This window comes from Ictidomys tridecemlineatus, chromosome 5 (assembly GCF_052094955.1).
Source record: "Ictidomys tridecemlineatus isolate mIctTri1 chromosome 5, mIctTri1.hap1, whole genome shotgun sequence".
NCBI classification, from domain to species: Eukaryota; Metazoa; Chordata; class Mammalia; order Rodentia; family Sciuridae; genus Ictidomys; species Ictidomys tridecemlineatus.
Genome location: NC_135481.1, coordinates 16,585,303 through 16,608,843, shown reverse-complemented (window position 1 = coordinate 16,608,843; position 23,541 = coordinate 16,585,303). Strand labels below are relative to the sequence as shown.

The 23,541-nt window shown below is 46.8% G+C and overlaps 2 long non-coding RNA genes across 2 annotated transcripts; both read left to right on the top strand.

The window, feature by feature from the left end:
* Nucleotides 1-1,681: 1,681 nt before the first annotated feature.
* LOC144377710 (uncharacterized) lies at nt 1,682-15,674 on the top strand. Its single transcript, XR_013438728.1, has 2 exons — nt 1,682-2,006; nt 14,816-15,674. It is a non-coding gene; the product is annotated as an uncharacterized LOC144377710 (long non-coding RNA).
* A 1,583-nt stretch (nt 15,675-17,257) lies between these two features.
* On the top strand, nt 17,258-23,292 carry LOC144377518 (uncharacterized). Its single transcript, XR_013438522.1, has 3 exons — nt 17,258-17,713; nt 22,229-22,307; nt 22,425-23,292. It is a non-coding gene; the product is annotated as an uncharacterized LOC144377518 (long non-coding RNA).
* Nucleotides 23,293-23,541: the final 249 nt, after the last annotated feature.

The window sequence follows — 23,541 nt, the reverse complement described above, 5'->3', positions numbered from 1 at the left end:
ATATCAAGGGCATTTAACTACTGAGCCACATTCCCAGCCCTTTTTATTTTTTCTTTGAGACAGGGTCTCACTAAGTTGCTTAGGGCCTCACTAGGTTGCTGAGGCTGGCTTTGAACTCTCGATCCTCCTGCCTCAGCCTCCTGAGCCTCTGGGATTACAGGTGTGCGCTGCTGCACCTTGCTGTACACCTTAATTTTAAACAATTTTAAAGTAGTCACAAGATGAATGTATCATATTTTTAATATTTTTTGCCCTATTTTAATTTTTTGCCCTTTCACTTGCCCTCTCTGGGCCTCAGTTTCCTTCTCTGTAATAAAAGCGCTTCCTTCCTAAGCTCCCTGTAAAGGTCAGCTGTGGTTGTGGAGTGAGTGCAGTGAGCACTGGGTAAAAAAGTATGACATCATCACCATGATTATTGCTGCTATTCATTCCTAGTTGTGGGCTTTAGATTTTGAGTTTATTCTATTGCTAATGATACTGTTCAAGGGAGTTGGTGGGGCATGAGAGAGTGCTCCAACTCCAAATCTAAATTAAGCAGACAAAGGAGCAAGGAGCTAGAGAGACCCGACTGCTGAAAGTTAGGATCTCAGGTGCTTGCCACTGGCTGCCTGGGGCGGGAAGGGCAGGTGGAACCACATCTGCAAAGGCTCAGAAATTTGAGAGCATGGTAGAGGGTGGGTTTCTGATGTGGTCACTGGAGTGGGATTCTGGTCCCTGTTTTACTGGTCAGTCCCCTGAGGCCCAGGAAAGGGAAGTGACTGTCTGATAATGTGGGTGGGAACCAGGGCTGAGCCCCAACTCCTGTCCAGTGCTTCTCACCTGCCCACAGGTGGTCCCATCCTCCCCCAGACACCTGTGTGCTTGATGGGAGGGGAAGAAGCTCAGCAAGAGGAAGCGGAGAGGAAGTGGGAGTTTTTGTCATCTGCATGCCTGTGGGTCCCTGGCCAGTCAAGGGCTAGCTGTCCTGCAAGCGACCTCACATGCCCTGTGAGGAGGAGGCCATTCTCAGTTTCATCTCCTCCCTGACACCTCCCAAATGGGGACCTTGAGCTGGCACAAGCCAAGTCTCCCAAGGTTCCACCCTCACCTCCCATCCCTTCCGAGGCCTGGCGGGCCAACTTGGGAAGCCAGGGTCCATTTCAAGTTATCATCCAGAGCACATAATTAGGCTGCACCCCACCCTGTGCCTATTTAAGGGAGTGTAACCATGGTGCCTGGTGCTTTTGCCAAGAGGGAGGAGCCCTTGAAGGCCCAGGGAGAGCTGGGAGAGGCCACAGAGGAGGTTGAGGCCCTAGCAGACAAGTCAACCCGAGGCCCAGACACTCACGAGCAAAGTTCCAGTGCTCCTGGAAGATCTTTAAACTTTCCTGCTACCTGTAGCCACTCTAGGCCCACCATGAAGCCTGACCCTGTAGAATGGGGAAGACTTCCTGAGTACCAAGCTCTTCTTAGAGCACTTCCACTCTTTCTGGTTCGAATTGGAGAGCACTGCAGGAGCATCTCCTTGTCACACTCTATGGTCAGTGCTTAGCCCCCCACATACAGAGGGGCTCTGCCCTGCTGCTTACAGACAGTAGCCACAGGCACAGAGCCACAGGCCTGGAACTACAGGTACAGAGGTCCCACGATAGCTAACCTCCGCACTCTGGGCGTTGGAACTATTCCACTAATACAGCAGAAACTCACTTCTCTGAAGAGCCGTTATGAGTTAGACCATAATATGTGACTCAGCAGTGTGAGCAGAAAGGACCTCAGAATGTCAAGGCCACTCACCTCGAGGGGCAAAAAGCGGTGCAGAGAGATGCCCACGCGGGGCAGGAGCTCGACCCACAACAGTTGAGGCAGCGCTGGCGCCAGAGCACAGGCCCCCTGAGACAGCCCTCACTCTCCAGGACCTTGTCACCTCCTTCCATCAAAGAGCAGTAGGGGACATTCAGCGCCAGCTGAAGGGCAGTGAGGAGCTCCAGAGGCCGAGGACACAGGAGCAAGCAGTCATCTGGATCACGGTGGGTGGAAGGTTGGCAGAGCAGGTACAGAGAACCCGGAGAGGAGGGTGGCAGGAGAGACCTCCAAAGCTTCCTGAGGGAGTTAGCGCAGGAAGCAGGAGGAGGAGGGACAGTTCCTCACCTGGGGACTTAGCGAGGAATTCCAGGAGGGGAAGGGCAAGTGCAAAGTCATGGGGGAGAGAGGCTGATTTCTCCTGCACCCTGGCTGCACTGGATTCCTGGGGATTGTGACTGGGATCCCCAGCACTGGGTGCAGACTCTCCTATCTCAGGGCCCAAGGATGCACGCTAACCCTCAGACATGGACAGAGATTGGCTGGATGTGATGTACTGTCATCTGAGAGTCACCTAATGGTGGAAATGCAGGCATGTGGCAGATGTGAGGAAAGTCTTGTTTTGAGTAATGTTGGTATATAAACCGTTATGTGTAAGGGCATGCTGCTGGTGTGTGTGTGTGTGCGGGGGTGCCTCAGTCTGTTGGTTTTCAAATAGCACCTTAAAAGTGACCTGCTCATATCCAACTCTTGAAATGGCCACTCCCTCCTTCCATCCCTCCCCTCCATCCCACCACCCCCCTCTCTGAGTCTCCGTTTCTCCACACATAAAATGAGGCAGGTTCTTGAAGCCCCGTCTCAGGCTCTCCCTTTGCTGAGATGTCAGACGCGCCCTCTGGTGGCCAATGTCAGCCATGCACCCTTGGAAGGGGCACCGTGGGCACCAGCTTGGCTGCAGTGTGTGTGTTTTGTGTTTGGGTGAGGGGGTGTGTCTGTGCGCTGGGAGGGGGTGGGTGACAGGCTCGTGACAAATAGAATGCAGAGCTTCTCCAACTCTCATCCCCTGATGAAAACACAGAAAGAGTGAGGGGCCATTTCCAACAAAGGTAAACTCTGGTAAAGCCTTTCTGGGGCCCAGGCAGGATGCTCAGGTTTCCAACATGCCCCGGGGTGCCTGTCCTGCTAATTCACTTTGAAGGCATCACTCTTCTGCTCCAAGTCTCATCCCACCGAACAGAGTAAAGACCAAACTCCTGGCTGTGGTGTTTAGAGCCTTCTAGAAGCTGCCCTGCCTGGTAACCCCTCTGGCCTCACTTCTCACTCTTCCCCTCTCAGACAAACTTCCCCCAACCTTTCTCATCTCCGAGCCTCTGCTCATCACAGTTCTTCCTCTTAGAGTGTCCCACCTCCTCCTTTAGTCCCCGTGGCATTTTTTAAATCTAGACTAAAATGCTCCATGCTCCAAGAAGCTTCTTGGTTTTTCCACTTGGGTCTGTGCTCATCATTCCTGAGAACCAGCAACTTTGTCTACACCTGTCTTCTGGGACACAGGGAGTTTAGAATTTACCCAGGCAACTGGGTTGAAGATGGCCTGTTTTGTGCACTTGATCTGAGAACCAGCTCCCCATCCCAGAAGGGATGAGGTCCCTGAGGTCATGCGTTAGGGGGCAAGGAATCCTGGGCATGATGAGACTGGCACCCATCGGCACACTCTGCCAGTTAGGTCAGCTCTGTGGTGGTGTTACTATGGATGTCCTGGGGCCCCAGGAGCCACAGGAAGGTCCTTGGTCAGGGCTGGCCTGCAGGGTGGGGACATGCAATTAATACCAATTGAGAAGTCGATGCCAAGTCAAATTAGCTGTGGAAGAGACTGCTTAGGGAATGCTTTTGTGAGGGAAGTAAGGAAAAGCCCGGGGAGACTGAGAGGGCCATCAGACCACAGCGCAGATCTGTTCCTGACCAGAAGGGGCCTGTGGGAAGCATAGCTACTGCAGATTGGAGAGCTCAACTGTTGAAGCCATTGGTCAGTGATGCTCCTCCTCTCAGCCAGAGATCTGAGAGGGGTGTTTTCATGGCCACCAGTGCCCACAGTTGAAGGCAAGGGCTTTGGAGTCTTTGTAACCTCGGTGAGAAGCTGATTGGCCCAGTCTGAGTCCTATGTCCAGTTCAGGTCCAGTCAAGTATGACCCTAGCTAATAGGTCAGGCCACTCGCCCAGCTGCCCTCTCAGCCAGGACTAGGAGCCTGATCTCTGAAACACATGTTCCCCTAGAGCTGGAGAGTCAAGGAAAATGTCCAGCCTTGTGGAGTATGGGCACCCATGGGGGGTGAGGTGGTGAAATAGGCAGGTGGTGCTCTCTTGCTGAACACATCTTTTCACCATGACACACAGTGGCTCCAGAGAGCCAGGAGCTGGACTTCTGTTTCTTTCAGGGCTGGGGTGGGCACGCTTCCAGGCACAGAGGACAGTCCAGGAGGGCCTGCTACTGCCCACTGTGAAAGGCTCCCTCTGCTGGTGAAGACAGGTCCTACACCTGACCTATGGATGCCACTCTGGATGGGGAGGGGATGTTGGGATCGGCCTTTCCCATCAGTCTGGAAGGTTGGGACCACTGAAGTTAAACAATCCAGGGACGTGGGTCCAGCTGCTGCACTATGTTGAGCAAGACCTTAACGTCCCCAAGCCCAGTTTCCTCACCCTTCTATTGAGAATCATAAACTGAGCCGATGGGAAAGAGGGGTGAGGTATGGAATTTTCAGGTTTAACTCCATCCCCCCACCCCACCCCAGTTCTGGGGATTGAACCCAGGGGTATTTTACCACAGAACTACATTCCCAGCCCTTTTTATTTTTTGAGACAGGGTCTCATTAAGTCACCCAAACAGGTCTCAAACTTGCCACTATCCTACCTCAGCCTCCAGAGTAGGTGGGATTAAAGGTATGTACCTGGTAAGGTCTGTAAACAAGTCAAAATAACACCTGGTATTTTGCCAGGGGAATGTTAGAGTTCGTAAACAAGTCTGGATGGTGCCTGGCAAAATGCCAGAGGGAGTGGTTTGAGAAGTAACAAAAGCGAGCCATTAAGTGTGGAGATTCCTTATTGGTTGACTGATGTATCTAGTTTATGTTAATTAAGATAAGCTGTGCAAAATGTAGAAATAGCTCTGTTGTCCTACAATAAACTGGCTCCTACTCCTGCTGTATCAATCTACAGAAGTTGCTCGTCACCCCCAGGTTAGTTTGCTGCAGCCGGACTGCGGCATGTACCACCACATCTGTTCAGGTTCAACTTCTGAGCTGATTTGAATCCAGCTTCTTAAGTTATTTGCTCTGTGACCTTGGGCAAGTTACTCAAACTTTGCCCCATCCATAAAGGCTGAATAAGGAAGACGCTAATTTTCTTTTCCGAAAAGGTAAATGTGAAGATTCAACAGGTGAATCTGAGGACGGCAGACTCTGGCACCTGGTATTCATCCCATTTCGATGTAGTGCTTCAGGCAACATCATCTCTTAACCTTCACCTCTACCCCAGCCCCACCACTCCCAGATCCCCTGCTGATGAACCATGAGGTGATCAGTGTGGGCCTCACCTCCTGGGCCCAGCTACACAGGGAGAACGGGAGTGCACCCCGGGGCCTCCTGCCCTGCTGGCCTCACCCTCATTCACTCAGCATTTCTTGGGCATTGCACGCATAGCCAGTGCTGGGCTCGGTTGCCTAGGAGACAGGCCCCAGCATCCTGTCCTTAAGGATTCCCAGACACCCCATACAGGCACGATTCCTCCAGGGCAGGGAGGAGTCTATCTTGGATGTCTGGTCACCTCAATCCCTCCCTCCTCCCAGCCCCAACGAAATCAAGATTCCACCAACTGGAGCGGAAGGAGACTTCAGCAGGAGACTGGAAAAGGGCCCAGCGCAGAGGTAGAGGCCTCCCACCAGGGGAGCTGGGAGTCTGGGCTTCCTGCGCAGCGACAGATGCCAAGGCAGGAGGCAGAGCGGAAGTCTTGCAGGGGGCGTGTCGGAGCGGAGGGGTCGGTTCGGCCGCGAGCAGCAGAATGCGCCTGCGTGCCAGGGAGGGAGTTCCCACAGTCGCCTGGGGTGGAGCCTGTCTCTGAGGTGCCAGGCGCCCGGAAGAGGTGTCTTGAGGTGCCGAGAGCTGCAGGACCTAGAGAAGCTTGAGGTGGAGCTCAGAAAGTCCACGGTTTGTGTGTGCGCGCATGCGCATCAAAAGCTCACATCCATTTATCTTAGGAGAGGTGGGCCAGGGAGACCACACCAAGGACGGACCCTCCTCGCGCTCCCCACCTCAGCGCTGCACACGCCCCCTCTGCCAAGGTGTCCTCCATGCTAGTGGAAGGAGGGCTCAAAAAAGCAAAACGTAATCCTAGCGGCTCGGGAGGCCGAGGCAGGAGGATCGCAAGGTCAAAGCGAGCCTTGGCAACAGCGAGGCACCAAACAACTCAGTAAGACCCTGTCTCTAAATAAAATACAAGATAGGGTTGGGGATGTGGCTCAGTGGTCCAGCGCCCCTGAGTTCAATCCCCGCAATGCTGTTCAGACAGCTCTATCCCTTGGAACACCTGAGTTTGTGGACTTGAGATTTCTACCTGCCATGGGAAGACAAAGGGACGTCCTGGGAGTTCACCCCAGTGAGAAGAGGTGGATTTCAAAGAGAAGCAAACTAACATTAATCTTACATTGCGATGGTGGAAAACTAGACAAGAAACCTCAACAGACAATTAGGGGAAAGATTGTGTGATCCAAGAGGTTTCATCCCAGGCACGATACCAATATTTCTGTTTCAGCGCATTGTTGAGGCACACATCGACGGAACAAGAAGATATGAGGGGGAACCTCAAGCCAGAGGAGGATGGAGTTAGAAGACAATCTCAAGATAAGGGATGGCAAAGTGTGTAGGAAACAGATGGAGGGAACAGATACAGATAATTACATCTAAATGAATGTTGATAATGTGGGAGATACGTTGTAGTTTTAAGCTTTTAAGCAGGGATTCTTTTTTTTTTTTTTTTTTTTTTTTGCAGTCTTGGAGATCAAATCCAGCACCGCACATAAGCTAGGCAGGCACTCTATCACAGAACTACACCACCAAAGCCCTAAGTAGGGATTCTTGAAACAGAAAGCTGTAACTATTAAAATCCAGAAATGAAAAAATCTATTTTGCACTATCCAGTGTGGTAGCCACTGTCCAGGTGTAGCTATGTACATGTGAATTAATTAAAATTAATAAAATCAAATATTTGTTTCCTCAGTGTCAATAGCCACTCTTCATGTGTTCAGGGGCTGTGGGTACCTAGTGGCTATTTGTGTTAGAGCATATGTAGGGCATTCTGTCACAGCAGAAATCATTGGGTTGAACAGCGTGCGTCCCAATTATCTCAGCAAATCCACGGAGAGGGAGGGATGAGGAGAGGAGGGAGGGAGTCCTAACGGTCCTCTAAGGAGAGGGGAGAGGTGAAGAGGGAGGTGAGTGGCGGAGTTGAAAACCAGGGTAAAACTTCTAGATCAGGATATAATGGGATTTGAAATAAGGAACAAAGAGAAATTCGACTAACCCAGTTAAGGAAGAAGAAAAAAATGGGAGAAAATGTACTAAGTAGTAAAAATGAAATCAAACAGGAAAAATAAAACTAAGTTCATCAGCTGCCACAATAGCTCTGATCTAGATGACCCCCCTCCCAAGAAACAGAGATGCTGTTTCCAATGATATGGGGGAGCAGATGGATACAAAAATACCCACTGAGACAGAATGCCTAAAACTGCTGGGTAAAACCTAAAAAAAAAAAAAATTTTAAACATAGTTTGGGCAACAGAAATTAAAGGAAATGTCAGTTTTCAGAAGCATCAAGAAAATTCAAGTCACCAGAGGTAAATACATCTTGGAGCCAGTGTTTGCCCAAAAAGTATCTCCCATCTCTCAGGACCCAAAGCTTGGGTTTTAACAGGCTGCACAGCTCATGTCAAGAAAGATAATTCTGGGGCTCAAAGCAAAGTGGGAGATTGAAGACTCCTGTAAAGGGGATTTCCAGAGGGTTACCCCCTGAGTAAAGGAGGAAAGCGGAGCTGGTGGAGCCTCGTCCGCCTCTGTCTTGAGTGGGATTGGAGAAGAGGCAAGAAGGGCCTTCCCTGTGTGTGAATCTCTAGGATGAGCTGTTTCAAGTGGGTGTGTTGCCTGGATTTGTGCTGCTTCTACTGTCTGACCTCCCTGCCCCCCCAAAAAAAGAACTACAAATGTAGTTAAAGTGACCCCAGATGCCTGCTGGAGCAATTGCAAAGGCTCCCTAGAGGAACACACATCAAGTCAAGGCTTTAAAGAATTCTCATGGATAAGCTTCCATGGAGTGGGAGGTCACACTATATACTTACCCTAGCTGTCTATCTATAGATAGAAATACGTGTTATACATACACTACACCTATATAGTAAACAGAAGAGGAAATGAGCTAAATTAAATGAGACTCAGCAGAAGCAACACTGTTGAATCAGACCCACAACAATCAAAAATATTGCAATTATCTGCTGTGCATATAAAAAATTATGTGTGGTTTGCTTAAAGAAATTAAAGAGGAGGGCTGGGGGTATAGATCAGTGGCACAGTGGGTGCTGAGCATGCTCCAGGTCCTGGCCTGAATCTCCAGCACAGACTATGCAGAAATGACACATATAATTGAAATCAAAACCCAATAAATGAAGGGTGGTTCTGGGGAAGATGAAGTGAACAAACACATTCTACTTCAAACTTACTGACCATGGTTCTTAACTCTGGGTGGAGTACCCAGTCCAGCCATCTGAGGACTCAAGTCTGCAGCAACCAGTTGGAAAAGGAAGCAAGAGTTGGAAGTACGACTGACCTGGGGTTAGTTTCTGGTCTGTCCCCCTCCAGCTTGGCCTGGCCTGGACTCAAAGGCAGCCCCATATCAGGGAGAGCCCATGAGGTAGAGGCTCCAGGAAAGAATTCCAGGAAAGAGGATCCTCAGGATCAGACAAGTGGGAAGTTTCCTTGTTCCCACTGTCCCCCATTCCCTCCTCCAGGTAATACTTCGGTGGTGACAGTAGCAATGGAAATGGCAGCCCCAGCCAGGGAGGTGCCTAACGTTCTGGGGGAAAGAAAACCTTCGCTGTCACCAGAAGAGCTGTGGGTCCTAGAGTCTGGGCAAGGCCCTGTGGCTTCCCCACCCCCACTGCCCTCTTGCTGGTGCCCCAGGATGTGGGGGTGTCTTGTCCCTTTTATAGATTTTAGGTTTCTTTCTTCTCAGTCCCTTCCCCCCATCCTGCCCCAAAGGTAGAGTGACTAAGGGACAGAAAGGAGTGGCCCAGAGGGTACTCATTAAGAGCCCCTTGCTGGGAGGAACAATTCCTGGAGGCCCCAGATCTTGGCAACAGGTGAGATGGGGAGGTGCTCTGGAGTCAGCCCCCATCTTCTGACCCAATCATTCATCATCTACACTGCTGTCCCTTTGTCCTCCTAAGCAGTCATAAGAAGTGCACAGCAGAGCTGAGAAACTAAAGCCCCAGGACTGGAACAGGAGGCCGGGGGTGAGGTGGGGAAGCCGGAAGTGTTGGGGGAGATTGAGGAAAGGAGGGAGCACAAGAAAGTGATCCCATAACTTCATGAACTTCCAGGACCACCTTTAAACTACACGCATGGATCTGTCCCTAAACAGATCATGAGCTCTGAGAACTGAGCTATGGGGTAGACTGCCACCCAGGTCCCAGACAGCCACTGGCGTTGTGCATGTGAAACCTACCTAAGTAGCGCTGCAAAAGGCATTGAAAACTGAACCAGTATTGGTACCGGTCTGCAAAAAGTGGGTTGGAGCTCGTAGGGTGGTCCTAGCCTTGATCAATTTTCTGCTAAAATCAGTCAATCAGCCAATCAATCAATATTTCCTTAGGATTTAAACAAAAGACCCAAGTCTCATTAACGTAATGTTCAAAATGTTCAGGATATAATATAAAATGACTTGAGATATGAGGAACTAGAAAAATCTCAACTCACAGTAAAAAGACAAGCAATAGAAGACAACCCAGAGATAACACAGATGCCGAAATCATCCAAGATTTAAAAATAGCTATCGTAACTATTAGAACACAGAGATCAGGCTGGACGCAAACTCCACAGATCATTTCAGCCTTTATTCAGGAACACACACCTATGGGAATGGACCCACTTTCCTGGTGGAAAATGAGCCACTGAACAAAGGAAGGGAATTGGCTTCTGTGGGTTATGCTGAGAGGTGATTTAATTAATGAGCATGTCAGCTTGGACACCCAGGAATTTGGGTCTGTTTCACTGTGCGAAATGGGAGGGAGTCTAGGGTCAGCAGTCAGTCTCTGGGATTTATCTTACCGGAGGGCCTGGGGTCAGTGGTTGGTATCTGGAAAGGATTTGTTTAGGGAAGGATTAATGCTTTGGCCTCTTCTCAGAGACTGCCTTTCTAGGTTTGATGGATTCCTCTTCCTCAGGGTTTGTTTTATCACCCAGAAAGAATGTATTGGAAAGGACCAATGCTCTCAAGGTGTGGCCTTCCCTCTCACTCCCCCTTTGCCAGGTCTCACTACTTAGGGGGTTGTCATTTCCATATTTAATAATAACCACACTCCAAGAAATAAGAACCGAGTTGAAATGGGAGAACTGAAAAATGCAATAATAGTGAGCAAATCCTTGGATGGTTCAATAGCAGAATGGAGATGACCGAGGAGAGAGCCAGTGGACAGAGAGAGCTAGAGGAATTATCCCATCTGAACAACAGAAAAAAAGATTTAAAACAGTTGAACAGAGTCTCAGGGAACTGTGGGACAATGCCCCAAATTTCAAATATTCATGTCCTCAAAGTCCTAGGAAGAGTGGAGAAAGAGTACAGTTCAGAAAATAATCGAAAAAAAAATGGCTGAAAATTTCTCAAATTATTGCCTCAAGAAACTCAGTACACTTCAAAGAGGATAAACGCAAAGAAATCCACTCTCAGGTAGATGACGATCAAACTTCTTTTTTTTTTTTTAATTTATTTTTTAGTTGTAGTTGGACACAGTACCTTTATTTATTTATTTATTTTAATGTGGTGCTGAGGATTGAACCCAGGGCCTCACACGTGTGCTAGGCGAATGCTCTACCACTGAGCCACAACCCCAGCCCCTCAAACTTCTTTAAACACACAAAAAAAATCTCTAAAGTAGTCAGAGAAAAATACATACAGGAGAAAGAACATATATTTGAACGACTGTCAACGTGTCTTCAGAAATCAAGGAGGCTAGAAGAGCAAAATGTTCATGAAGTGCTGAAAGAAAAGACCCCACAATCCATTTTTTTATATCCAGCAAAAAATATCTGTTAGGATTGGTGTGAAATAAAGATCTCACTTGAAGGAAAACCAAGAGACTTTGTGGCCAGCACACCTGCCCCTCAGTACGTGTCAGCAGAGGGCCTTCAGCTAGAAGGGAGATGTCAGCACCAGGAAGCTCAGAGCCCCAGGAAGGAAGGACGAACGTCAGAAGTGGCAGATTTCCAGGTAACTAGACTATTCTGGGGTTGATAGTTAAAAGCAAGAATTAGGACATTGTTTAATGAGGTTATCAGTGTAGACTTAATATAATCACAAAGGAAGGAGGGCAACAGAATTCACGGGAGGGCGAGGATTCTACTTTCCATTTAAAGTGGTAATGTGTTTATTACCATGAGTTAAGAATGAGTTAAGAATGTATATTAAAACCCATAGAACAACCACACACACACACATAAATTTGCAAAGAGACTTTATAGAAAGCACATTAAGTTATTTCTATTAATGTGAATCGCTTACTGAGCTTAATTTATAAATTAAAACTCCATCACAGATATATTTGTCTGAAAAAATTATAGTATTTGCTAGGACTTGGTACTGAAATCAGGCATCCACAGGGATCCTTGGAACACACACCTCTCAGATAAGGGAGGGCTACTGTATTTGCTCTGTGGCCTGGGGTGTGTCACTCAACTTTTCTAAGCCTTAGTATTCTCACCTGTAACATGGGAATAATAACACTACGAATCTGCAGGGCTGCTGCAAGGACAAGATGAAGTCCACGTGTGATTTTTTTTGGCTGGGAGCAAGAGGAAGTTCAAACGTGTGGCTCCCTTTTGCTCTTGCCTTGGGTAAGGTCAACTCTGAAAATGGGTCACAGTATCTTCTTTTCCTCTCCTCTCTCTCCCTCTTTGGACCTTCGGCTCCCCACTCTCCTTCAGGAAGGTCTGTGATGGGACTGAGTGTGACTGGAGCTCTAGCGTGGCAAAGTCACCAAGGATGAGCAGAGGGTGTGGGGAGTGGGACGGTCCAGGAGTCAGAGAGGAAAGGGCTCCTGGATCCGTTCCCCTCCCTCCTTCAGAGCAGAGACCTGCAGCCTTGGTAGGTGATCCTCCTCCTTGTGATTCCTAAAACCATGTTCTGTATCTAAGGGATGCTTCTCCTCGTCTCTGGTCAATAAAACAATGACTGGTGAAGAGAGTCGTCACTCTGGATGGGACATGTGCTCCTGGTGGTCCCATCCAATTACCATGCACTGGGTTCAGTGAGAAGGAGAGATTTGGATGCAGATGCAGTTAGGAATGAAGGTCTAGGTGGGTTCCCCAGAGAGACTTAATGAGGGTTTCTTTTTCTTCTTTTGAGTAAAAGAAATATGGACATGGGCACCCCTGTGCTGGTACAGTGCAGCCTCAGGGCCATCGGGGCCCCAGAATCCTTTTTCTATCATTCAGTCTCTAGTTGGCGTCCTGCCCCTCCGCAGTCCTGGAGAAGGGAGGGCCATGGACAGTTGCTCAGCCTGCTCCCTTTTACGGGACTTTCCTGGAAGTCTCACCCAACACCCACCCACCCACATCTCATTGACTGTGTCATATGGCCACCCACAGGAGGGGTGCAAGGACATCTGGGAAGTGTTCTGCAAACACTCCACAAATATCAGCTATTGCCATCCTGAGGTGGGCCAAGTCCACTTCGGCAGAGGTTGAGAGTTTCCTCTGGATAATTTTGGGACTATTGTCTTAGGATGGGAATGGCTGATCACTAGGGAGGACACATTTTCCCTTTTAGGATGTTTGACTAAAAGGACGTGGAGAGAGGGTTCCAGTAAGGGGCTGAGGGCGTCAGCGGTAGATGGGCTCAGTAGAAGGAGCTGCCTGGAGGGGGAGTCACTGAGTCCCTGGCAGCAGCTTTGTTCTGACTGAGCCAGGGCCACTCTCAGTGGTCACTGAGGCCATCGCAAGAGTCCTCCCGAAGGAAAATGCGTGTGTTCTCCAGATGGCCGTGTTCTGTCCCAGGTGACCTTGCGCCACCCCTTGGTCCTTGGTTTCAGTGGATTGGAGGAAAGGCTGGCACCTCACCCACGAGCAGTCAATCTGTAGGCTGTACCAACCATTGGCTCAAAAACCAAGCCTGGGTCATTCAGACTGCCCAGCCCAGGATCCCCATCCGACTGTCTGAAAAGAACTTGCAGGTGGAGGAGAACACAATGGAGTCGATGCTTGGAGAAGCGTCCTGCTGCTGGGCAGGTGGGCTGGTCCTGGATCCCACCTGGCCTCTCAGCAGCCTGGTCTGTGGGCTCCAGCTTTCCACGAGCTTCCCTCCTCATCCCCCGGGGTCTTCCCACCTTCAACTCTCCCTACTTGAGCCAGGTCGAGGGGACTTCCCCAGGCAACCAGACATGGGCAAGGTCACCAGGTGCTTCAGAAGGAAATCAATCAGCTGGTTCTGATGATGGAATTAAAGCCAAGCTCTTGGAAGTTCATTCTGGTGAGGATCTGGCATGGTTGTGAATTTTCTGGCCAATTCATTTAAAAAGTTCAACAGTGAATGTAATTATTTACTTATGTTTTCGGATATGAATCTAAATTTTGATAGAACACAGCGGCAGCATCAAACAATGTTCATATCCAATTAAGAAATCCATGGAGCAGAAATGAACTTGGAATTGATGGTGGTACACATATATAATCGAAAGTCTGGAGAAGACAAGCTGTGACAGTGCCTCAATTATAATGGTGACGGTCATCTATCTATCCACCTATCATCTCCCTGTCTATCCATGCCCACATAAAGGGTAATTACATTGTGATATTTGGAGGCAAAGGTGATGATGAATATAAAATATACTTCAGCAGAACCAGGTCCAGGCACATGCCCCATGCAAATTTTAAAAGGGCACACACACAGAATCAGTAATCAAGACAAATAATATATTTAAACAATACTTTAAAGTCGAAATTAATGCAAAAGTCCCCGATGAACAAAATAGCAACAGTTTAAATAAAGGCAGGATCAGTTTTATTGATTTTTCTTTTTGCCTCTGGCTCCAATTTGGCTTGGCACATCACAGCACAGCAGTATATTTTCTCCTTATGCTGTCTGTCATCAGTAGAATTTTTTAATGTTTGGGTTTTTGAAGAATTACTTAGTAAATCATTTGAAGTGTTTGCAATGGGATTGAACATTTTGTAAATGAGTCCTCTAAATTTTGTTCAAAAGCAATTTAAATGTTTTTTGGTTTTGTTTTGTTTGGATTTTACTGTAGAATAATTTGCATAATAATTTTTTTTTCTTAGAGTTTAGTAGAATTTTCTGAAACTATCAAGGCCTAATGTGTTTTTTTTTCCTGTAGTCCTGCATTTTAGAAATTGTGGTAAAATGCACATAAATATTACTATTTTAACCACTCAAAATAATATAATTCAGTGGCATTAAGTACATTCACAATATTGTGCAAGCATCTCCACAACGTAGTTCCAGAACGTTCTTATCACTCTGAATGGAAATGCTGTTGCTAATGACCAGTTACTCCCTGCTATCCCCTCTCCCACAATCCCTTCGCAAACACCAGTCTGCTTTTTGTCTCTATGGGTTTGCTTATTTTGGACATTTCATACAAATGGAAATTTAAAATATTATGTCTGGCTTTGTGTGTGTAGTATTGGGCACTGAACTGAGGGGACTCTACTACTGAGCTACTGAGCTACTCACTCCTCTTTTTATATTTTATTTTTGGACACAGGGTCTTGCTAAGTTGCTGAGGCTGACCTTGAACTTGCCATCTTCCTGCCTCAGCCTCCTGAGTAGCTGAGATTTCAGGCAAGTACCACCTGGCCCTGCTGGCTGCTTTCACTTGGCATCCTGTTTTCAAGATTCATCCATGTCATGGTAAAGTTCAGCAATGATGACTGATGTCGGTGAAATATCAGTTGCAGCACTGTGGCTAACCAACGATACAGCTGTACCCCAAGGAAAAAAATCCTTCTAGTAGAATCTGGAAGAGGCTGTATGCACAGAGATCTCCAAGACATGGTTTTGGATGAAAAAAGCAAGTTATGGAACAAAAAGCATATCCTATCATGAAAATCTTCGGAGTGTTCAACATGTGTGCCAGAATAAATGTTAGCTCTTGGAACTTTTTTTTTAAATCAGATCTTAGGTATTGAAAACAATTTTATAGTAAATTTCATTTATTGCACGTTGGACAACTCAAAAGTCAGGGAGGACCTGAACAAATTAAATAATGAGAGCTCAAGTGGTGGGGAAGATAGAGTTTAGAAACCTATACATTTTTTTTTCAGATGTGGGAAAGATATCTTGATGGTGCTCTGATTTCTAATTGGGCAAATTTATATTTTGTAGTTGGATGAAAGGCAAGACGGAAGGCTTATGGTTTTGTGGCATCCACAGTTGGAAACGAGTTGAATAATGACAAAGTCAACAGCTTGTGTAATGAGTGTTCACCTCTCATAATATTTTTAAAAGAAAGATATTTTAAGTGGAGGTAAAAAGACACCCCCTGTGAAAACACATGGGCTGAAATAGTTAACTCTTTCCTACATGAAGAAATTGGAACTGAGAATATACTCCATTTACCAAAATGTGCTCTGAGCTCCCCAGGTGCCTCTGTAGAGCAACTGTATTTTCATTCAAAATATTATGATCTACCTAGAAAAGCTCATGACGGGTGTCAACAATTCCCATGTTATTAACCATAATATGCAACTCAGAGATGATTACGGGTAATTCTTTGTGGGGGGGAGATACCGCACCTTAAAAAAGCACATTCCTTAGAAAAATATTTGGGACACAATATTAGAAACAGAAATAGCTAAGAAACTGATTAAAATATGTGAATAGGTACCTAAATCACTCTTTTTTTGATTATTTTTACTGCTCAGATTATAAAGAGTTTTTTTTTAAAAAAAATATAATGTGCCTGGTGTTACTTTTTAAAATAAGTCTTTACTTTCAGAGCAGCTTTGTATTTACACACACAACTGTGATGATGGTGCAGAGAACTTGGTTACACTTTACCAGCGGCTCCGTGGAGCATCTTCCCTTAGGTGCATCATTACAATGAATGAGTCAAACTTGACGCTTCCTTATTAAGTGAGGTCCCTGCTTTATTCGAGGTTTCCTTAGTGTTTGGCTAGTGCTACTTTTGAGCTCTGTGATCCCATCCAGGATGCATATGACACTTAGTTACCATGTCTCTTCAGGCTGCTCTTGGCTATGACATTTTCTCAGATGTCCCTTGTTTTTAGTGACAATGATGTTTTTGAGGGGTATGGTGAGGTACGTTGTAGGAAATACATTGGATTCTACTGTTTTTCTCGTGATTCACGTGGGTTGTGGCTTTGGATCTCAGCTCCCGTGCTGCTGGTCACCTTGAGGGAGTGTCCTGTCAGCTTGACTTGCCGCGAGGGCTTGGCCTGGACCTGGCTGAGGTCGTGTTTCTCCACTGTAGCTGCTCCTCCATCCTCTCCCTCTCCCTTGGCTGCCCTCATTGGAAGAAGTCACTGTGCGGCTCACACTTCAGGAGTGGTTAGTTAGGCATCCGGTCCTTGAGGGTAGTGGAGCTGTGGATGTTATCTGGAAGTCCTCAGCCCGAAGATTCCTCTCTTCGCTCCATGCCTATTTACTCTATTATCAATTCAGAGCACCATGGACTCTCAGACATTTATTTTATACTCTGGGTTAGAATTTAATACTTTTTTTTTTTCATCTTGTTGCTTAGATTGTTCCAGCTTTGGGCCGTTGGGAACTTTGGTTCTTTATGTCCCTTCTGCATTTCCTCTAGTTGTGGATTTTTTGGTTTTTTTTTTTTTTTTAGCATGTTCTTACCTTCTGGAATTACAAGATACATCAGGAGAAGCAGCCATTTCTCCAAGGATGGAGAATGAGGTAAAACCCCAGACTGGGCTCTCCTGCTCCTGAGCTGTGGCTTCTGGGCTCATTAAGCCGTGAGAGCAAGGAAATGTGTGCAGGCTGAGCCATTTAGGAACAAGAGTCTACAGATATTTCTGCAGTAACCATCTATGATTATATTAAGCTAAACACGAGTCTACATGGTGTCTGTGACCCAACCCATGACCACATGGGCCATTCCAGACCCTGCCTTGCTTATCTGTAACTTCCCTCCAACTGTGAGGATTCTGGCTCCTTCCTGCCACCACCCATTTATAACTGTATAATTCCATGCAGATGGTCCATGACTTAGGGTGTTCTGAGTTATGAGTTTTCATTATTCTGGTGCTAACTCCTGGGCTCAAGTGATCCCCCTGCCTCAGCCTCTCAGGGCTTCTGCTTCCAGCACACGCTACCACACCCAGGTCAATTGATCATTTTTTGACTTTCTGATGGTATGAAAGCAATACACAACTAGTAGAAACTTGTACTTTGATTCTTTTTTTCTTTTTGAGATAGGGTTATGTTACCCAGGCTGGTTCCTAACTTGTGATCCTCCTGCTTCGAACTGTGCTTTAAATTTTCATCTTTTTCTAGTGATTTGTGGTATGTTTTTTTTCCTAGTGATGCCGGCCAGTGGCTGTGAACCACAGCTTCCAGTCAGCTGGGAGACCATGGGGGACAACGTCGGCTGCTCTATGGTGCAGTGTGAGGCGAAGCTCTATGCTAGGTAGGTCAGGTGTAGTGAACGCATTTTCATTTCAGGAGGTTTTCAACTTACGATGGGTTTATCAGGATATGGCTCCATCGTAAGTTGAGGAGCGTCTGTGTAATACGGTGGTTTCAGAACCGCTGATGGGTGCCTCCATGATGTTATCAGCTAAGGCCCTTTTGCCTTGTCTTTCACTCAATCCCAACGTTACTTCGGTCAGCACCTCTGTCCCCACCCATTTCAGTAAGGCTGCTTCATACAGTCAGGGTCTTTCACCACAGTCTGCATTGTATCCTGGGATCCCTCTGGCCTCCTAACTTTTTATTTTCCAATTCTGTGTGCACTGAGCTTCACTTTATGCTGGAAACTTCAGTAGCTTGTGACAAGTGCATGGTGTCATGGTGTCACACAGGCTGGTTTTACTGTCCTGCACAATCCTCCCCCCGTGACCTCTCCCACAAGCTTCTGGAAACCCATCTATTTAGTTTTATTATTTACATATGTGTAGACTATTTAATTAAATTTATTTTAAATTGATATACAAAACCACAAAAATTGTACATATTTTTTTTAAGAGAGAGTGAGAGAGGAGAGAGAGAGAGAGAGAATTTTTAATATTTATTTTTTTAGTTCTCGGCGGACACAACATCTTTGTTGGTATGTGGTGCTGGGGATCGAACCCAGGCCGCATGCATGCCAGGCGAGTGCGCTACCGCTTGAGCCAAATCCCCAGCCCCAATTGTACTTATTAATGCAGTATCATGTGATGTTTTCATGCAGATATACATTGTGTGATACTTAAATCAGGTTAGACACATCTATCTTCTCAAACCTTTGTCATTTCTTTCTTTTTCTTCTTCTTCTTTTTTTTTTTTTTTTATTTTGGTACCCAGGATTGAACTCAGGGTACTTGATTGCACTCGACCACTGAGCCATATCCCCAGCCCTATTTTGTATTTTATTTAGAGACAGGGTCTCACTGAGTTGCTTTTTGCCTCGCAGTTGCTGGCTTTGAACTCGTGAGCCTCCTGCCTCAGCCTCTGAGCTGCTGGGATTACAGGTGTGTGCCACTGTGCCTGGCTAACAGTTATCATTTTATGGTGAAAACTTTCAAAATCATTTTTTGGGCTTTTTGCAATGTGTAGTAAATTATTGTCACCTCTATCATTCTACTGTACAATACCAGAACTTCTTGCTCTGCTCTAACTGTAACTTAGGACCCCTTGATTAACCTTGTCCTGTTCTCCCCATCCCAACTCTCCCCACCATTCTACTCTCAGTTCTTGATACTGGTGCTGGGAATCAGGGCTGAGTCCCATTGCCCTCGTGTTAAAGATTGAACACGCCAGAAACACCAAGGCAAGAGCAAAAAGTTTTATTTCAAAGATAGAACAGAGAAGGGGGGGGGGTGGAAGTTGGCGCCTGAGGAAGTGGGAGCATCTGCCTCTTTTACACACTTTAGATTTCCTTTGTTCTCATGCCCTCCCCTGCCATCCTGCCTGTGTGACCTGTGGAGAGCAGTGACTTGGACCATGGTCTTTGACGACCGTGGACCTATGGTGCGCTTTGCCCTGGGAACTTTCTGTGCAAAGGTGGGGACGAGATCACCCAGGAGCTACGGTAATGCCCTGCTAAGGAAGTTCTGTGCAAAGTCAGGGAACTATATCAGTCTTGACCTTGAGCTCAGACCCCAGCTGCTGGATAGAGAATTGTAAGCATAACAAGATGACCATCATATCTTGCCAGCACTGTGCCCTTCAAGCCGGGCTGCTTTGCAGGAACTTTCTCACAAATAACCTGTAGATGATAAAACCTATGTAATAAATGTGCTGTGCTGGCTCTGGGTGACTGTTCCTCCGTCAGAGATCAGTGCCCCACCTGGTCCCAGCTTTCTCTTTATAAATGTTTATGTGTCTTTTTTTATGTTTATGTGTCCTCCATCGCCCCTTGCAGGTCTTTAGGGTTCGACACCCTGGTCTGGCAGTGACCCAAAAGGTGGAGTGATGTAAGGGTGGGAAAGAAGGGCCCAGGGGTAGGGGCAGAAAGGGAGTCCCCAGGGCTACTCATTAACACCACCTTCTGGGGAGGAACAATCCCCTGGAGGCAGGTAACCTTGGCAACAGGTTGAAGGAGGGAAAGTGTTCTGAAGGTGTGAACATTTTATTTCCTTTCCTTTTGAACCAGTCCCACCTTCCCATTCCCACCCAATCATACATTACCTACCCCTACACTGACTGTCCTCACCCCAAGGTTTTTAGAGTCCACAGAAGAAGGAGATCCCGTGGAACGTGTGTTTCTGTGTTTAGCTTATTTCACTTCACAGAATGATCTCTAATTTCATCCACATTGTTACAAATGACAAAATTTCATTTCTTATGGCCAAATAATATTCCATTGGTTTATGTACCATATTTTCTTTATCCATCTGTGGGTTGATGGGCCCTTAGATTGTTTCCATTTCTTGGTTATTGTGAATAGTGTTGCCATGAACGTGGACATGCAGATGTCTCTTTGACACACTGATTTCATTTCCTTTAGAAATATACCCAGTAGTGGGAAGCCATCTCTTTAGTTTTGTCTTTCTCAGAGTATCATATAAATGGAATCGCACAGGCTTTTCAGACTGGCTTCTTCCATTTAGTAATATGCGTTTAGTATTCCATTACATGGATACAGCCCAGTTTGTTTACCCATGAATCTATTGAAGAACATCTCGATTGCTTCCAGTTTTTGATGATGATGGATAAAGTTGCTATAAACATTCTCGTGCAGTTTTTTGTATGAACTTAATTGATAAAATCGGTTGAGAAAATGCCCAGGAGCAAGATTGCTGGATCCTCTGGTAAAACTCTGACTAGCTTTGGGGGAATCTGCCAAAATGTCTTCTAGAGCCCTGTACCACTTTTCATTACCACATGAAAGTTCCCATTACTCTGTATCATCTCCAGCAGTAGATATTGCCAGTTTGGGGATGTTAGCTATTCTAACAGCTTTGTAGCAGTATTTTTGCATTGTTTTAACTTACATTTCCCTAAGACAAATGATGTGAAGCATCTTTTCTTATGCTTCTCTGCCATCTATATGTCTTTTTTTGGTGAGGTGTCCAGATCTCTTACTCATTTTTTGATTGGGTTGTCAGTTTTCTTTTGGGGGGGGGGGCGCAGTACAGGGATTGAACTCAGGGGCACTCGACCACTGAGCCACATCCCCAGCCTCATTTTGTGTTTTATTTAGAGACAGCGTCTTACTGAGTTGCTTAGTGCCTCCCTGAGTTGCTTAGTGCCTTGCTGAGGCTGGCTTTGAACTCATGAGCCTCCTGCCTCAGCCTCCTGAGCCACAGGGATTACAGGTGTGCACCACCACACCAAGTTGGGTTGTCTGGTTTCTTTCTTCCTTTGTTCCTTTCTTTCTTTTTTGGTAATGGTTGTCTATTTTCTTTCGTTTTAATTTTTTTTAGTTGTTGATGGACTTTATTGTCTTTATTTTTATGTGGTGCTGAGGATCGAACCCAGTGCCTCATGCATGCTAGGCGAGCACGCTACCACTGAGCCACAACCCCAGCCCCTGGTTGTCTGTTTTCTTATTGTTGAGTTTTAAATGCTCTTGGTATAATGTGGATAAAAGTCCTTTATCAGATATGTTTGCAAATATTTTCTCTCAATCTGTGAGTTTTCTTTGTTTACTTTTAAGTGTTTTCCTTAGAGATATATGTTCCTTCTTAGAAACAATTTTACTTTTGAAGATAACATAAAATTTTACATATCTATGAACACAAACATATTCTGGCAATAGTATATATTTTTAAAAGTTGTATGATTTAAATTATTTTAACACCTTCTCTCACTACTAAAAATACCTGATTTTCATATTAATCTTTGTGACGGCACACTTTGGGGGCGGAGACCAGAAGTAGGTCCAGCCTGGGCACTTAGGCTGTGGACAGCAGGTAGCCAGGGGGGTCAGAGATGCCAGACATCTGTCCTGCTTCAAGTTCTCATTAGCCAGCTTGGCAGCCCCTGCCCTTCCTGGGGGCCTGACGACCTGGTGCCAAGGGACAACAGGCCATCGTCTCCAGCCGGGCAGGCCTCCCCCTTCCTCTTCTGTCACTTCCTGCCAAAGTTCTAAGCACTGGGGGTGTAGGGCCTTGTCCTAGGTGAACTGGTAACTCATTCACAGAGTTGTGCAGGACTTTTCCATGCCCGGCATCCTCACCTTTGCAGAGCAAGGGACCTTAGTAGCAATTGCTACATCACCTAGCACTCTTCATCAGAATACAATCTGAGGGGCTGGGGATAGAGCTCAGTTGGTAGAGTGCTTGCCTTGCATGCACAAGGCCCTGGGTTCAATCCTCAGCACCAAGAAACAAAACAAAACATCAAACAGAATACAATTTAAGAACATCCTACTGCAGACACCCAGGTTTCTGCTTGAGGATATGAGGAAAGGGATGGGGAGTTAGTGCCCCTGAGAGTAGCTGTCAATCAACAACAAATGACAGAGGATAAACAGTGCCCCGCCTCTCTCTCTCTCCAGATGGACAACTTCAAGGCATGTTCTACAGGCTCTCTTAGAGTCTCCCCCGGGGACTGAGCTCCAGCTGCCCAGACAGCAGGTAACCTCCTCAGTAACACCAGTTATTGGCTCCCTGTCCCTGTACTGCTCACATCCCCACATCAGCTTCCTGGAATCCCCCTGCTGCCAACTATTTGCTCTCACATTCTTGTTCCAGCACCTGCTTGTCTCAAGCTGGTGAAGCAGTGAAGCAGCAGAAAGCAGGGGACTGACTCTTGGTCTCCTGCTCCTGAACTATCTGGACGTTGGTCCTTGTTGGGTCGGCAGCACTCCCCTCCCCTCCCCTTTCATGGGGCTGTGGGCTGGGACTCTCCACTTGGCTGAGGGGACCTGAAATGGCCAATCAGAAGCTGACATGGCAACGGACCCCAACCACTACAGGTTCCGCTGGCTGAAGCCATCGCCCTGTCAAGTCACATCATCCCTGACGAACCCCTGACAGACAGGATCCCCCTAAACTCAGCTCAGCTAACCTGCTGTCGGTAGCTGCAATTTACAGGGCCTGGGCCCTCCTACCTCCAGCTTCCCTGGTTTGCACTGTTCTTGCCCACCCCCACCCCGACCCCGGCCCCGTGACTCCCGGCCCTCACGCTTTCACGGACCCGTGAACCTCACCGGGAGTGCCCCCCAGTGAACTTTCTTTGGATGCCTTATTCCTGTTCCACGGGTCCTGGTCCTGCGCACCCTTTCTGCTTTACACTTCTGTATCATGAGGTGAGCCTGCTCCGTTCCGGCATCCAAGAGACATCTGGAGCCACTGACCTGAAGCCTAAGGTGCTAGGAATAATCAAGATGAGACTGGTCTCAGGGCAAGTTGTACTTAAATGGGGGACTGGACTTCTCCTAAAGCAGAGATTCTGGGTGTTTCCGTCCAGCAGCCTCAGGAGGGGCGAGGACTCTGGTAGTGAGGTTGGGGCACAGCTGAAGCTGAACATTCTGCAAGGCTTGTGTTTTTATCTTCAAAACAGGTGCACCATTTGTGTTCTATTCTACAATATGTTTTAAAATACAAAAATAAGCCAGCATGGGTGTTGCATGCCTGTAATTCCAGTAACTCAGGAGGCTGAGGCAGGAGGATTTCGAGTTCTAAGCCAGCCTCAGCAATTTAGCGAGGCCCTAAGCAAGTGAGCAAGACTCTGTTTCTAAATAAAAAAACAAAAAGTCCTGGAGAGGATGTGGCTCAGTGGTTAAGTGCCCCTGGGTTCAATCCCTGGTATAAATTTTTTTTTTTACAAAAATAATATTCAATGCTGGGAAATGAAATTGACCAAATC